Here is a 16,399-nt window from a genome sequence, read left to right on the forward strand (position 1 = left end):
AGCCCAGGCACAAAGGAGGGACTGGGGAGACCTCAGAGAGGGGAAGATATTTTTGACCAGGATTTAAAGGAGGAAGAAGAGTTTGTCTGGCAGGCTGTGGTAAACATGGGGAAATGGGGAAGGCTCCCAGAGCGAGGCAGTAGCTTATGCAAAGTATTTGGCAGTATGGGATTTAGAATCCCAGATGAATCCCAGTGCAGCTATTTTAAAGCCGTGGTTTTGTAGGTAAGTGACATTACTTCTTGGAGCCTCAGTTTCCTTCTCTGTAAAAGGAGCATAGTAATCTTCACTGCATATACTGATTATAAGCATGACTAATAGTGCTGGCTAGCAGGTAATAAATGCTGTTTCATCTCCAATAACTCTTTATAGAACATGCCTAGGTTGCAAGTTGTCTTATTATGTTCCCTCTGCAGAGGAAGATACCTAGAACTGAGAGCTTATGGAACTTCCCCAAGATTACATAGGTTAACAAGTGGCTGTGTTAGGATTTGAACCCAGGCAGTTTGGCTTGAGACCGTTTGTTTTAGCACAGTGTTCCATGCCTTTTATTACATGAGATATTGTATGTAAAGCACTTAAAAAAGTGAGCTGTAGCATAAGTTAATAAGTTATAGCTATTTTTACTATTGTAAAGTACAATTGCCCTAGGAACATGAGGTTTTCGGTGTGCAGGTATGGGGTGAGGTGGAGATGGGGCTGCAGCAGTAATGCGTTGGATAGCTAAGGGGCTTCATGCCATGCTAAGGAGTTAGAGCTTTATTGCCAGGCTAAGAAGGAACAATGGAGTTACCTTCAGCAGGAGAGTGACTTGTCAGATTTATGGATTAAAAAGGTTACAGGCAGCATGTGGCAGATGAATTGCCAATAGGCAAGACTGGAGGCTTTTACTACAGCTTCACCAAGAAATGGGGAGGCTCCAACTAAGGCAAGGACAGCAGGATAAAGAGGAGGGGATGAGTATAAGAGATGTTATGGACACAGAGTTGACTGTATTTAGTGACCAGTAGGATATGAGGACCAGGAAGAGGGAAGAGTCTAGAATGTTCCCTTGGTTTCTGGTTTAAGTCCCACTACCATTTGAGATATGGAAGCAATGCAGAAGGGGTAGTTTAAGGAAGATGGGAGTTTGGTTTTGGCTCTGTTGAGACTGTGGCACTTGAGGGGCATTCAGGAGTTGCAGCAGCCAGTTGTGTCTCTGGGTTTGGAGCACAGAAGGTCTGAGCTGAAGAACAGAATTGCAGTGGATAGAACTGCTCAGTTAGAGTGAAGAGAGAAAAGAGACCAAGAGGGGACACAAGCAACCTTGGTATTTAAGCAGCAGGCAGACAAGGAAGGCTGAAGGGGGATGAGGGATCAGAATGGCTGAGTGGGAACTCAGGGCCCAAAGGTGAAATTGTTGACACAAATATACATAAAGCACCTGAAGATGCAGACACCTCTGGCATGGGCAGCTAGGACATTGTGAAGGACAGGACAAAATTCCATGGGCGAAATTTGTACTCACTGGACAAGAGGGTTGAGTTTTTATTTTCCTTTTTGACAAGTGAACTCTTCGGTCTTTAATCTGCATTTGGGAGAGTAATTTGATTATTAATCTTTATCTACAACACATAATTTTAAAACTTAAACTTTACTTAGAGATAATTGTAGATTCACACGCAGTTTTATAAGCAACAATATGGAGAGGTACAACATTTAATATTTTAGAAGCTGACTTTATTTCCTCATGGCTTCAGAATTTTCCATTTTTGTTCACTTTCCCTAATGGTGCTTATTGTGGGGGCAGAACTCTGTACACTCTAACTAGAGAGGAGACAGGTGACGGAAGCAGACCCCAAGGAATGAAGGGCTATCTCAGCCCATAGATCTGGGTGCAGAGGGGCTGGGGCACTGAGAGAAAAGGGAGTTTGGGGTGGAGGTGCCTAGGAGGCCTTTTAAAAATGGAGCCTCTCAGGAGACCTTTTTTGGATAGAGGCCTGGATTTGAGAATGAAGGATGAGAGGAGGTGGGTGCTGGAGGGCCTTTCTTCATCCAGGCCAGTTGGGCTCCAGCTCCAACTGCTGCAATGCTGCTGCTTTGTTTTTGGGGGTTTTTTGGGTTGGGGCGGGAAATGAGGACACACTTGTGAACTTATATTTGTGCTCCATTCCACCAGCAAAATGATCTAACATTGATGGTACCCCTTCCCTACTCAAAAACTCCTCCCATGGTCCCTGCTGACTCTGCTGCTTCAGCTCTGGGCTCCTGAGCCTCCCCACTGGGCTCTCTCTCACCTGGGGGGTCTTTGTTGCTGTGGTCTGTGCCTAGAAGGCTCTCTCCACACTGGTCCCTTTCACTGGCAACCCCGTTGCCCCCAGGTTTCTGTTTGGAGGGCATCTTCTCCAGGAGGCAGTCTTCCCTCAGCCGGTGTGGGCACCACCTGCCATGCCCCCCTTGGCCCCCTAGGATCACACTATGGTTACAGGAACTGCACTGTATTAGCAGTCTGCTAGACAGTACATTCTGTGAAGGTAGGAACTGTGTTTTATTCGAGGCTGTATCTCTAGCGTCTAACACAGTACAGAGACCTAGTAGGTGTTGAGTAGCTATTTCGACAAGAAAGAATTCTTGGACAGAAGCATGCAAAGGGGGGTGGTGGATAGAGAGGTGGTAGCACAGGAGCCAGAGGAGTGGGTGGGTAGCCCAGGGAGTCAGAAGAGGGCTGAGTGCAGAGTCCTTAGGGCACCCCAACATTTTAGGGCTTTAGGGTTTGAGAAGCCCTCAAGAAGACTAGGAAGGAGTGGCTAGAGAGATTGGAGGAACCAGTGCCCCAGAGCAGGAGTTTGCAGAGGCAGGGTAGGTGGACCATAGTGCCATACGTGGGCCCACCCCTTCCACCTCCCCTCAGCCCGAGGGGCTGTGTGTGTGTTGTGGGGTGTGTGTTGGGGGGGGGCAGTCGGGATCATCTTCATCTCGCAGAGTCCCGTGTAGCTGGAGCTCTTCAAAACGCCTTGGAGTACAAGAGCCAGTGGAAGGGAGGTGTGAGAAAGGGGGGTCGTTCCTTGGGACTCTTCTGAGTTCCTGTTCTGGCGCCACCGCCGCCGGTCCGGGTGGCCTTGAGGAGCCCTTTCCTCTCCCGGCCTCAGTCTCCCGGTGGGTAACCGGCGGACGCTGCGTGCCCACGCGGGAGCTGGGGAAGGCCGGCGGAGGCAGGGCTCGGGTGGGAGCGGGACCGCCCACTGCGGCGGGCCGGGACCTCCCGGGCCCGCGGAGGCGGCGCGCGGGGCTCCTCCCCCGGGGCGAGGGTCGCGGCGCAGGCAGCTGTCGGCCTCGCAGCTGCAGCCTCAGCACCTGCCGCGGCCAGACGGCGCGGGCGGGCGCGGCCTGGCTGTGCGCCCCCACTCCGGCTGCAGCCGCGGCGCGGGAGGCGGAGCCCGAGCCGAACCCGAGCCGAGCCGCTGGCTGAGCCTTGCCCGCGTCCGTGCCCGCCGCCGGGCGGGGCCGCCCCTGCCCGAGAGCGTCAAGTCCGCCAGGTCCGCGTCCGCGCGGCTGGCGCCTCCTTGCAGGTAAGGGCGAGGTCCCGGCGCCGCAAAGTTTTGGGGGGACTGCTGGTCCCTACGCCCCGGGCCTGCGCCTCCGGGAACTGCAGACTGCTTGCCCCGCGGCTTACTCCGCGCCGCCCTCCGCCGTGCGCTCCGCTTGCACCTCCGGCCCCTGGTGACCCGCGCCCGCCTCTAGTCCTCGTGCCCCCACTCCCGGCGCGGGGCGCGTCCGCGGTCTCGCTCAGGGCCTGCAAAGGTTAAATCTTTACACAGCATCAATGTATTGCTTAAGATTCGAGATCTGCATGGTATAGTGCAAAGAGCGGCAAACCGGCAGGTGGGAGACCAGGGTTCAGGTGCGGCCACGGCCAGAGCCAACTTTCTGAGTGACCTCGGGCCAGCCTGCCCTGCCGGATATCGACGGCTACACCTGGACCGGGAGGGGTTCGCCAGGGACGATCACCTGAACCGCCCTGCCTGTGTTGCCACTTTGTGAGTCGAGGGGCACCCCTGAGTGTCTCAGCTCCACAGCTCCTTGGGGGTGGAGAGGAATGTTGGGACCTACAGAAGTCAGTATCGGGGGTCACGTCGTTTATCTGCAGCAGCTTTGGCTGAGCTTCAGGAGGGGTTTTGAGTCAGCCTCTGGAAATAAAGGATGCTCCCAGGGCTTGGAGTTGGGGCCCTGTCTCCTGGTGGCTCCTCTGCCCTCCACTGACTAGGTAACCTTGGGCAAGTACCCCTTCCGGTTGTTGCCACCTATAAAATGGGGCGGGCGGGGAGGCATTGTGCACTAGATCATCATTGAGATACATCCGCGGTAAACGTGCAGAAGTGAAATGTCCGGGTCTCTGAATTTGGAGTCAGTTTGCGCAGAGGCAATATTTCACCAAGAATCCACCTAGCACTTGCAAATGGGCGTTAAGAAAATAAAGGAGGTATTTGCAGTTTGCTTTGGGAATCCCGAAATAGACATGGTAAGGATTGGCGAATGCTCTCCTTGCCTCCTTCAGTGCTTTGGCCCATCATAAAATATTCAACGGCATAATGATTTGTTTTCAAAGTGGCTTATAGATCAGGAAGCATTTCTGTTTGTGAGTCAGTTATTTTAGTAAAAACCTCAAAATACTTGTTTGAGGGAAAAAGTAATGCACTGATCTAGAGGTCCTGACCCAGAGGCCAGCATCTCCTCATATCTAGTCTAAAGCCACGGCTGAGATGTTTTCTAATCAAGACGAATCAAAATAACTTACAGGTCAGGCATCCTTTGGTGGGTGTTCAACATAGCAGTGATTGGAGAGGCCAACAGTTTAGCAAGTGCATATTTTCTAGGACAGGTGAATTCTGGTGCAGCGACAGCAGAACAAACACAAGGTAGTTAACTGTGACATCCTAGAAGGTGAACTTTGTGCTTTTGTCCAATCTCTTATCCCCCTTGTGCTGCAGTTAGTTTCTGCCCAGTGTGTGGGTGAAATCCATTACTATGAAATGATTCTTATGGAAGTGATTTTATTATTTTATTTCCTTCCTAGACTTCCTGGTTTTAAGTTTCAAGCTTTATGAAATCAGAGGACTAGTGAGAGTGTTTTGTGACTGGAGCAGGAAAATGGCAGAGTTGTGGCACATAAGTTTGCCTTTCCTGAACTATATAGTTGAAGCTAATTTGTCCAGAGCCTTTGATCTCTCAGATGCATTCAAATGTCACCAGTCTTTCCCCTCTTCATTCTTCAATGGTTCAGCAAGAATTTTCTCAACTTATTCAGGAGGAAACAAACAGGAAAAATACTGACAGGCTCTACCCTCAAGGAGCTCAGATTTTAGTGAGGAATAAAGAAGATTAAACCACAGGGCATTCTGGGAGCTAAACCCTGGGACCTCTGGGAACACTGACGGGGGGTGAATTCTAACTGGGGAGACTGGGGAAGTCTGCACCATGGAAGGTGGAAGGAAGAAGAGGATTCAACAGGTGGTGAAAAGCAGAAAGGCCACCTTAGGTCACGGAACTAGAATGAGCAAAGGTACGGAGGCAGGAAAGCACAGGACCCAGATGGAGAAGAGCGAGTCTGGTGGAAGCACAAGACAAGGCAGAACACTTCAGAGGACAGTGGAAAGAGGTTCAGGAGGCTCTGACCCTGGGCTGGAATCCACACTGGTTTGGGGATGTTGGACCTCTGAGCCTCACTTTTCTCATTTGTAAAGTGGGAAGAATAATAATTCCAAACTCACAGGGTTAAATGAGATCACAGGGTATAAAAGTGTCTAACAGAGTGTTTGCATACAATGGGTGTTTGATAAGTTAGTTCCTCTTATTAGCAAGTTCACAGGCAAGCTCCATAAATGTTGGAGTATATAAACAGTACTTTTGTTTTAGCAATATGTGTTGACTTAGAACCTCACCACCAGGATGGAGTTCCTGTGACAGTGTGATTTGTATTCAAGATGCCTCTTGATTCAAGGGGCAGGGGCTTTTTGTTATATGGTGCGTGCTCAGACCAAACACTGACATCAACGGCAGCCAATGCCCTGTAAATACTGTTAAGTGGTGGGAGGCCACAGAGGGGTTAATTGGAAGATGGAATCCCTGCCTCTACAAGCTTATCATTAGTGCTCAAGGACCCCAGTCTGGGGGATTTGACAGTTAGACGCAGTTATAAATAGATCAGCCTTATCCATGTATACTGGGAAACTAGGTGCCGCTCCTGTCTGCCTTAGTGTAGGCAGGGGCATTTGTAGTAGCCAAGGAAGGAGAATAGGACAGGGGGGTAAAGAACAACATTGCAATACCTTACGTCCCTGGGTAGCACCATGTAGCATCCACAGTACTGTCCTTCATTTGTTCATTCAACAGTTATTCATAGAACACCTACTCTGTGCCAGAGAATTATTCCAGGTACCCCAGGAATACACTGGAACAAAAGGCAAGATCCCTGCATTCCTGGAGTGTAGATTCTAGTTGGGGAAACGTAATAAACAAGTAAATACATAAATAATTACAGGTGGTGCAAAGGGCTGGGAAGGAAATAAGCAGCATAATGTGAGAGAAGGTAAGGGAGGGTGCTCCACTTGAGGGTGGGCGGGGAAGGCCTATCTGAACCATGGAGAGGTAGAGAGAGGGAACCAGTCATGCCAAGAACTGAGGGAGGGTAGCCCAGCACTGGAAGAGGCTGGGTAACTCTGCGTATGAGTATGCAGACCCTAGGGCCACACCACCTGGATTTGAATCCTGGCCCCTCCGACAACTAAATATATTCCACGGTCAGGTTATTTAATCTTCTGGGCTTCAGTTTCTTCATCTGTAAACTGGGGATAATAACCCTACCTGATAGGGTTGCTATGAGGATTAAATGCGTTGCTATATGTAAAGTACTTAGAATAGAGCCAGGTATGTAGCAAGCACCAACTGAAAGTTAAATTAAGGGGAATGAGCCGGGGGCTGGGGGAGGTCTGTTCCAGGCAGAGGGAACAGCAATGCAAAGGCCTGGAGGCCTGAAAGGGCTTGGTGTGTTCTAGGCCCAGGCGGGCTATCTGTACAGCCCTGTAACTGTGGGTGTCATCCCCACAGTTATTGAGGAGACTCTGGAGCAGGTACTCTGCCTCTTCAGTACAAAACTATGTTTTAGGAGTTTTGAAAAGAGGAATACCCAGCCACAGCACTCCCACCTGCAGGATCAGGCCCTGAGTGGTGTGGTGAGCTGCTGCTGCTTTGGGGACATTTCACTGTAGACCCAGTTCTGCAGGCAAGGCAGGAGCTGGTCCAAGAGAACTTTGGCCACACTGAACTACAGAAGCTGGAGCCCTCGGGGATCCCCAAGTCGGTCTGCTTTGGTGGACACCATCCAAGTCTATTAAAGTTGTTGACAGTTCACCGCAAAAAAAAAAAACAAAAAACCCTCTCTTGCCTTCCCTTTCCTGCCCCCTCCTCCTTGACTCTCTGTTCCTCCCTCCCCTCTTCTCCTTTCCCCTCACGCCCTCTCTCTCACTGCAACCCTGAAGAGCAGTGCCCGTGGAGATGCTCATTGATGTGCCAAAGGGAAGCTTGAGTGAGGCTGAGCCCATGGTGCCACCAAAGCTAGCCTTGCCCGCTCGCTGTGGGATACCCAATGGCCAGCATACCCCTCCCACTCCATGCTGGGAGCGTCACAGCAGGGGAGCATAGTCATTTGTGACCTACCCGCTCCCTTGATCCCTCCTCCTTGAAATCTAATCACTCAAGTCCTGTCATTTTTACTTCTAAAATCTCTCCCAAACATGTCCTTCTCTTTCCATTCTCTCTCTCAATGTTAGGCTTGTTTCTTCTAACATGTGGCCCAGAGGCCTTCAGTGGGTCCCTTGTGTATGGAGAATGAAGTCCAGGGTCCTCAGCCTGGCAGACACCATGGGCTGTCTCCATCCTGTCTCTCAGTCCCCCTCCTCCCTCACCTGGTCCTCCGCACTTAATCCCTCCCACCCCCCAGGTCTCCAGGGCTTTGCTCGTCCATCTGGCCCCTCTGCCTAGCATATGCCTCAGCCATGGTGGTGGTGCCCATGCCTGAAGGTCCAGCTCAAATCCTATTTGCCCTGGGAACTGTCTTCCAGATCCCTTTGTCCCAGGGTCTTCATCTTCACCTGACCTCCCACCTCTGCACTTAGTACCTCTCATGGAGCAGCATCGCTGTCAACCTTGAAGGATTCTGTGTGCGGCCACTTGTGTAGGGAGCCATGGCCTTGAGAACTCCCTGGGAGGGTGGGCATAACACCCTTCTTACGTCTACCTCACAGCCCTTCTCACCGAGCCCAGCCCTAGTGATATGCGTTTGCTGTACTGGAGTGACAGAAGCTGGTGATTTTCCTGAGTTCTGAAATGGTTTGAGTCAGGCCAGAAACATGCTGCTAATGCAGAGGGGCTGAACTCACTTGCGGCATTCAGGTGCCTCGAAAGGTAGGCCCTTCATTTGATGAAGAGTTGATGTAACCTCAGAGATGAGTCTGAGTTTTGAGTTTAGCTATTCAAGATGGCCTGTTTTAATAAATATGCTATGTAAAATTTGAACCTTCAAGCTAGACAGACTTGGTAATAATTGTTCATATTGTAGAAGGATTCTGCCCTATACCAAAAAGATTGGGTATGGAAAGCTTTTCAAATACCAAACATGCCTGTATGCTTAATACCAATCAGTATATAAAATTCTGATTTATGCACAGCTGTTATAGCTGTACTTCTACCATAGTCAGAGATATACACCAGACTTACCACACATTCATGGAAGCAGGGTAATGCAGTCTTAAATTTGTTTTGGTAACTACAGATTACATTATGCAGCTCTGCAAATGGGAGGATTAAAAAAAATAATAACTATCTGCTTGATGGACAATAGGAAGTTTGATTTAGTGCCTGGCCGATTGAAGTAAGGGTAGTAGCCATTTATGTTCACTAAAGTGAAACAGTAATTTCAGGGACCCACCTGATGTTTGGAGACCTTTTTGCCAGTGGTTAGAAATGTTTCTGGCTTCCGATCATTTCACAAGCTGGCTGCTAAATGATGTGTGCGCTTAACACTGGTTCTTATGGAAAAAAAAAAAGAGAACTCTAATTACAAGCTAGAAATGGGTACGGTGGTTTATCTAAAAGTATGAAAGTGTGTTCTTTTGACCTTTCTTGACGAATGATCAGAGAAGCTCAACCATTTCAGTAAAAGGGTAACATGGCAAACTTTCAAAATCCTGAATGGAAAGAGCTTCAGAGGAATTCATTCAGCTGCAACAGTGCTTAGTTCTCTGAGAGTTTAAGAGAAGACAGATGTGCAGGCAGATGCAAAATGCTGCACTTCCTGTTCTCTGAGTATCCAGAATGTAGGGTATAGATTAGAACCTGTTACAACCAGTGGCAACAATAGCAACTGCCATCCCTGCAAATAACCTCTCCAAGGCTAACGTGTAAGCATCACGTGGTTAAGCTTCTGAGCTACTGCTTTGTTGTTTACTTTGTTCCACGTGTAGAATTCAGAAGGATGCAAAAGGAAGAGCAATTATCAAAATAAAGATGAGGGTGCCATTGATTTGTTCTTATGAAAGCAATTCAGTTGGTAGCTGGAGTGTGTGTTCTCTCTGGTTTTCCCTGGAGAGGGACATCAAGGCCAGGCTGTCCAGGGCTCCTCTGGTACCAGTGTGCTGTTGGCTCCTGGCCAGCTTAGAGGTGATGTCCGTATGGAGGTATATGCTTTTCCTCTTCCTTTCCTCCCTGGGGATGAGGGACATTTTGAATATAGAAACAGGAAGAATTATTTCTTTTTGGAGCTCATTCCTGGGTAGTTGCTGTACTTAGTTCTTCACAAAAAGCTGTGTCATAAGTTTCAGTGAGAGCATTCCCTGTCTATATGCTGAAAACCTAGATTCACACAGGATATTTTAGCCAAAAGGCATAGACCTTCAAACAAAGTTGCCAACTCTGGAGAAGATCAAGTGCAGCCTTTGTCTGGCGCAGGAATCTTCCTAGCACACCCAGCCTCTGTGCTCGGACCTGCCCATCCCCCAGGCATTCCTAGTCCCTTGTTAGTTGGCTCTGACTATTAGAAAGTTCTTCATTATGCTGAATCAAGCTCTTCCTCCAGGCAACGGCTGTCCCATCGGCCTTGATTCTGCCCTTTGAAGCCCCACACAAAAATCTATTTCTTCTTCCCCATGACAGGCTTTTTAGCCATTTGGACATTCAGACACGGGGATTAGGTCCCCGAGTCTTCACTTCTTCAGTCAGAATGCCCCCAATTGATCCAATCCCCTGAAAAAGACAGAGCTAAGAATTGGACACAGCTGTGCAGGTGGGGTCTGAGGAGCCTGACTTCAGAGTCTGTCCTTATATCAGCACAGCCTGCAGACCAGTTAGGCCCCCTGGGGGGCCCCCCTAGAGTTTTCTCTCAGCTTCCTCTTCTGGACTCTACACTGGGCAACTGGGGACCTGTGTGCATGTCAGTGTCACAGAGACCTGGTGGGCCGTGGAGGAGTGTCCCGGACGAGTGTCTGACGCAGAGTGGCTCTGGGTGAGTCGGCCCCCTCTCTGGGACTCAGATCCCTCATCAATCCCATTGCTTGTAAGGTGCTATGTTCGTTTCCTGTGGCTGCTGGAACAAACCGTCCCAACCTTGTCTTAAAGCAGCAGGCATCTATTCTCTCGCAGTTCTGGAGACCAGAAGTCTGAAATCAAGGTGTCAGCAGGGCCACACTCCCTCTGGAGGCTCTAAGGAAGAATTCTTTCTTTGCCTCTTCCAGCTCCTGGTAGCTGCTGGCATTTCTTGGCTTGTGGCTGCATCACTCCAGTCTCTGCTTCCTTAGTCACATTGTCTCCTTCTCTTCTGTCAAATCTCCCTCTGCCTCACTTTTTTTTTTTTTTTTTGCGGTACGCGGGTCTCTCACTGCTGTGGCCTCTCCCGTCGCAGAGCGCAGGCTCCGGACGCGCAGGCCCAGCGGCCATGGCCCACGGGCCCAGCCACTCCGCGGCACGTGGGATCCTCCCAGACCGGGGTGCGAACTCGTGTCCCCCGCATTGGCAGGCGGACTCCCAACCACTGCGCCACCAGGGAAGCCCTGCCTCACTTTTATAAGGACACTCATCATTAGATTCAAGGCCCACCTGAATAATCCAGGATAAGATCCTTAATTATATCTGCAAAGACACTTTTTCCAAATCAGGTAACATTTTCAGCTCCTGGGATTAGGGTGTGGACATATTTTTTTAGTGGGCCACCATTCAGCCTTTGGCTCTCCTTTTTCTACTTATGTGACTGTCTTTTCTTTCAATCATATTTGGACCCAGCTCTCCAGGGGCAGCCTTGGGTCTTCAGTCTGCATGTTTCACGTCTCTTACTTCCTGCAGCATCGTGGCTGCTTCTCTGAGGGTGCTGAGGCTGCTCTAATCATCCCTGCCCCACAGATGTGGGAGGGGCTCAGGGATTAGGCTGCCCAGGAAGACGCAGGTGTTTCTGGTCCACACCCTCATCTTCACCAGCGTGCTCTGGCTGGTCAGTGGAGTTTTTGTCAATGGGAAGGAGAAGCTGTACCTATTAAAATATTCATTACCAGTTCTTAGACTTATGGGAGATCCCACAGTGAATGTGCTCTGGGTAGAGAAGGGACGTATAGAGGAAGACTTAATGTCCTTGCATTTCCCCTCTAATTTAGTCCAAGATTGGTTCATTGAACTTGAGGGAAATTATTTATATTCTCAGTGCCCAAGTACATATCTCTTTCTGTAAGAGATGAGGAAATGCTGCTTTGTAGCCCTGAAAGTGCATTGTAGTGTAATCTTCTTGCCCCTCAGCTAGCTGAAGTTCATGGTCCTTTAAGTGGGGTCTTCCATCTGCTGCTGGCTAATGAGCTCTCCAAATGCAATACACAATCAAATATGCTTTTCTCCAAAAAGTGTGTGTGCCACTTTGTTTGCACTTGACATTCCAGAGTGCCAGAGAGGCCTAGGGCAAATGGGCGTGTTGGGTCTGGTGAAGCAGGTGGTGGAGCTGAGAGGAAGCAGAGCGAAGAGAGTGACCTGAGAGGATCTGGCACCAAGCAGCTCCAGACTCTGCTTGTGGCTGTCAGGGCTGCTCCGGGATTACCGGCTCACAACTGCCCAGAGCATCCTCCTAGACCGCTCCTCCATTCAGTTCAATATGCTTTGCTAAGAAAGGCCTGCACAGGGATGGGGACAGGAGTGGGTGGGGAGGAGGGAAGAGACAGATGAATCCGATGGTCCCTGCCTGGCCTGCAGCAAGTCAGTGTGGCGCAGGGTGCTGCATGTTACAGAGACTAATGGGAGCCCAGCAGAGGGCTGGCCATGCCTCAGGTAAGATCCGGGAAGGCTTCCGGGAGGGATTGGCATTTGAACTGAGCCCTAAGGGGACAGGCGGATAGAGCAGTCCACCCAAAGTTGCCCTCAGTTGTGTCCCCACCAGGGCCCTAGATTGCCCCCTTCCTGGTCACCCCACCAGACCTGACCTGGACGAACCTCAGGTTTGAAAGGGACCTTAATATCTAGTAAAGCAGATATTCCACTGCACTGCTCGGAGCCCTAAGGGCAGGGGAGGGGGATCAGTTCAGAGATTTCTGCTTCTCATTTTGCTTACTGGGTTTAAAGAACAAAGATTTCCCATTTTGACAAGGCTTGTTTAATGTAGCTGCTTGGAAATAGCCCCACATCAAAATGTCCTGCTTTGTCTGGGAAATTTCTTCCAGGCTGGGAGAGCTCCCTTCCCCCACCCTGTCATCCCTCCACGATAACACTCCCCAGGCTGTGTGGTCATGGGGTGTTTCCATGTAACCTGCCCCACTTGACCGTGAGTTTCTCCCAAGCAGGGACTAGGCCTGGTTCAATCCAGAACTGAGAAGAGGCTGGGTCCTGGGCAGAGGCCCGGCATACAGTACTGACTAATGAAATGAAGGACTGTGATTATGACGACTGCCTTACTTGCATCTGGCTCCCAGCTGCCCTCATTGCTTTTACAGTCATCAGCGATATCCTAGCTGAGTGAAGGGCAAATGTGGGCCTCTGTGTTTCTCCATCTTATACCTGTTTCTGCAGTGGGTCTAGCCTGTCAGCCAAGTGCTAGCGAGGGGTGGTGCCCGCTCTCTGCCCTTTCAGAGGGTGGGGAGGCTGCGGACCTAACATTCAGCCTCTGGAGCTGCTGTCTGTCACCCTGGGACATAGCCAAGGCCACCTGTGACCTCTCTCTGTCCAGCTGGCTCTTCTTTGGTACCCTGTAGCCTCAGGACTAGGGTCAGAGAGGCAGTGGGATGCAGGAGAAAGCACCTGGGCTTTTGACTCTGTCAGACCTGGGTTTACTAGCTATGTGACCTGAGGCACATTATTTACTTGTTTATGTAATTGATTATCTGTGAGTGTTAACCTTACACAGGGAGGACAGGATTGCTGTTTTCCACCTGCAAGAGGTAACTATTCAATACATGTTAATTTCCTTTTTATATTATCTGAAGGGCTGTCACGGAGAAGAGAGAGAAAACTTGTTCTGTGTGTTAGAGGCTGTCCAAAACTAAACTTAGTTTTCCCCCATGTTGTCATCCTTCCCAAGTTCCATCAAACCCCTCAGGCTCCCAATTTCTCAAGCATTGCTAATATCTTTGATTTCTTTCTCTCTTCCACCTGCCAATTACCACCAGCTCTCGGTGTATCTGAGAGGCTGTGTCCCCTGTCTGGGCCTCCGCTTCCTATATGCGGACTGAGTTATTTCTACAGTCCTTTCCAGCCCTGGCATGACATTTAATTCCACAACAGAGATTGATCATCCACTGAGTGGAGGGTGATGTTCTAGGCCTCAGGGTGCACAGGGCTGGAAAAAAAGTCATCAGCCTTGTAGAGGTCATGGCCCAGCGTGGGGACAAACAAGCAAAGCAGTGTGGTGAATGCTATAGGTGAATTCAGAGCTGGGAGGATATGAACCAGAACAGGGAGAGACCAGCCACTGGATGTATGGGCTCTTTGCCCTCAGGGAAGACTTAGCTAGAAATGTTGCCTGCATGAATGATGGAGACTAGTTCCTCCCAGGTGGCATTAGGATTTTCACTTTGAATGGGAATTATCAGTATGGAAAATCCTAGCAGAGATGGCATATAGTAGGGGCCTTCTTTTCTCTCTTCTCCTCCTACCTCCCTGCAAAAAAAAAGAATCCAAATCTCCAGAATATATTGACCTTTATGCACAGAAGCTTCTAAGATATGCAGCATCGTTTAACAAGTACTGTTTGTGTGCCTGCGAAATGTCTAGGTAGATGCAGAATTACAGGCCTGAAGAGAATCAATCCATCTTTTGCCATGATTGTGTTCAGAAGCTAATTTTCAAAGACAATTTCCATTTCCCAGCTGTCTGGATGATAGTGAGATGCATACATGTGCACTCTCATCCCTTCTTTTGTATTTATTCTGCCCAATTTAATTTGGTTAGACTCTATAGGCTTATATTGATTGCCAATTATAAGTTAAGCCCCATGGTGAAAAGCTAGGGATACAAGAGAATGTATTACTATCCAGAGGTTTATTTCTAGCTGGACTGATAAGTCTTACACTCAGGAATCAGTGAACAGAGCCATCTATTCGTTGGTGGTTGCTGAGGAGATTGGTGTGAGGGCCAGGATTCCTGTCCCAAGCAGAGAGGTGTGGAGAAATGGATGGTGGGGATGCTTCTCAAGAAGGCTTTTGGAGGAGTCTGTCTGCATTGGAGATGGGCCAGGGAGTACAAGCAGAGTTGAGATGCAGGGAAGAGAGCAGTTCAGCAGGTGAATTCAGCAGGAGCTAACTTTTCTTTTCTTTTTTTTTTTTAACATCTTTATTGGAGTATAATTGCTTTACAATGGTGTGTTAGTTTCTGCTTTATAACAAAGTGAATCAGCTATACATAAGGAGCTAACTTTTCAGTCTCATCCTCAGCCCCTCATTCTCATGCCTTAATAATGAAAATATTCCTTCAACACATGATGCTTTAGCATGCCTCAGGACCTTTGCTCATGCCGTTCCTTTTGCCTAGGCTGGTCTTTCCCCTCTCCTACCAGCAAAACTATGAGTTACCTTTCAATTCAGTATACTAATGCTTTCTGGGCCTCATTGGCTTTCCCTCTCCTGGTTTCTCATAGTGTTCTGTTTATACTTCGGTGCCTAGAGCATTACAGACCCCCAAGAGACAGCAGGTGAATAGATGGATAAGTGAATAAATGACTGATTATTGGGTTCTTAGTCTGACTTAATGCTGGAACTGTAAAATGTTTGTTGAGAAAGGAGTGAAGGGCACCAAGGTGAAAATGTGGGTGGCAGGTGCTGAGCAGGGAGACCCTGGGGCTGCCCTTGGAGGTGGAGTGGCAGAAAAAGTACTCTTTGGAAGAGGGAATAGAACGTTGGCTTTCTGATGAATAGAAGCACACAGTTAAAAAAAAAAAAAAAAAAAAAAAAAACTCTGCAAAAATACTGTAGACACAAAAATTTGGAGAAAAATTTGCCTGTCAAGGGACTGCAAATAAAAGCAGCAACACCCCCTTCATAAATCTACTAAATGAGGGATCAGTGAGCAACTGCAGGAAGTAGCTCTCCTACTGCTGGGGAGTGAGCCTGGGATAACCTTTCTGGAGGGCAATCTGACTGCATCTGAAGCCTTACAAACCTGAGCAGGCTTTCACCCAGCAGTGCCACTCCTGGGAATTTATCCTAAGAGAATAACTGAAGATGTATTATGCAAAGATATTTATCTCAACATTATTTGTAATACAGACACTGACAAGATAAACCAAATGTCCAGCAGTAGAGGATTAGCTTTACAAATGACACTCCTCTCTACAGGACATAAAAAATAATGCTGTAGAATAATAGAGACATGCAAATGTTTATAGCATATTTTTCTAAGAGGAAAATCAGGCTATAAACCAGTATATACAGTAAATTCCCAATTATGTCAGAAATGTGTCTTTTCACACAAAAAGGCCAGAAGGGTAATTAGCAACTTGTAGATTATAGTGGACAATTTTTATTTTCTTCTTTCGAAACAAGAAAAATTTCAAAATTTTCTACCAGACACACATATCACTTTAATTATCAGAGGGGGAAAATGAATGTTATGTAAGAAGAAAAGAGAAGCTTTTGGAGAGCATTGTCTGAACTTCAGTGGGTTGAAAGCAAGACGGGCAGATCGTTTATTTTGCAAATTCCAGACAGGTAGTGTTTTCATAAGGAAGAGTGGTCTTAGGTCCATTTATGTGAGTGTATTTATAGAAGTGAAAGCTTTGGGGGAAGGAAATAGATTGATTTTTTTTCCCCTTGAACTTTTGAAATTATTGTTTCCACTCCATTTGTAATTGAGCCCAGGGAGCTATTCTTATTCCTTCCTTTCCTGGGCACTGCTTTAGATCTAAAAATGC

General features: G+C 48.5%; 1 protein-coding gene across 1 annotated transcript in view; it reads left to right on the forward strand.

Moving 5' to 3' along the window:
* The first annotated feature begins 3,447 nt into the window (after positions 1-3,447).
* Positions 3,448-16,399, forward strand: part of FRMPD1 (FERM and PDZ domain containing 1) — an 84,578-nt gene continuing 71,626 nt past the window's right edge. Inside the window, exon 1 of the mRNA XM_019949125.3 lies at positions 3,448-3,548. The gene's annotated coding sequence lies outside the window, so the exon portion shown is untranslated. The remainder of the gene's footprint in view (positions 3,549-16,399) is intronic.

Source organism: Tursiops truncatus, chromosome 6, assembly GCF_011762595.2.
Source record: "Tursiops truncatus isolate mTurTru1 chromosome 6, mTurTru1.mat.Y, whole genome shotgun sequence".
Lineage (NCBI taxonomy): Eukaryota > Metazoa > Chordata > Mammalia > Artiodactyla > Delphinidae > Tursiops > Tursiops truncatus.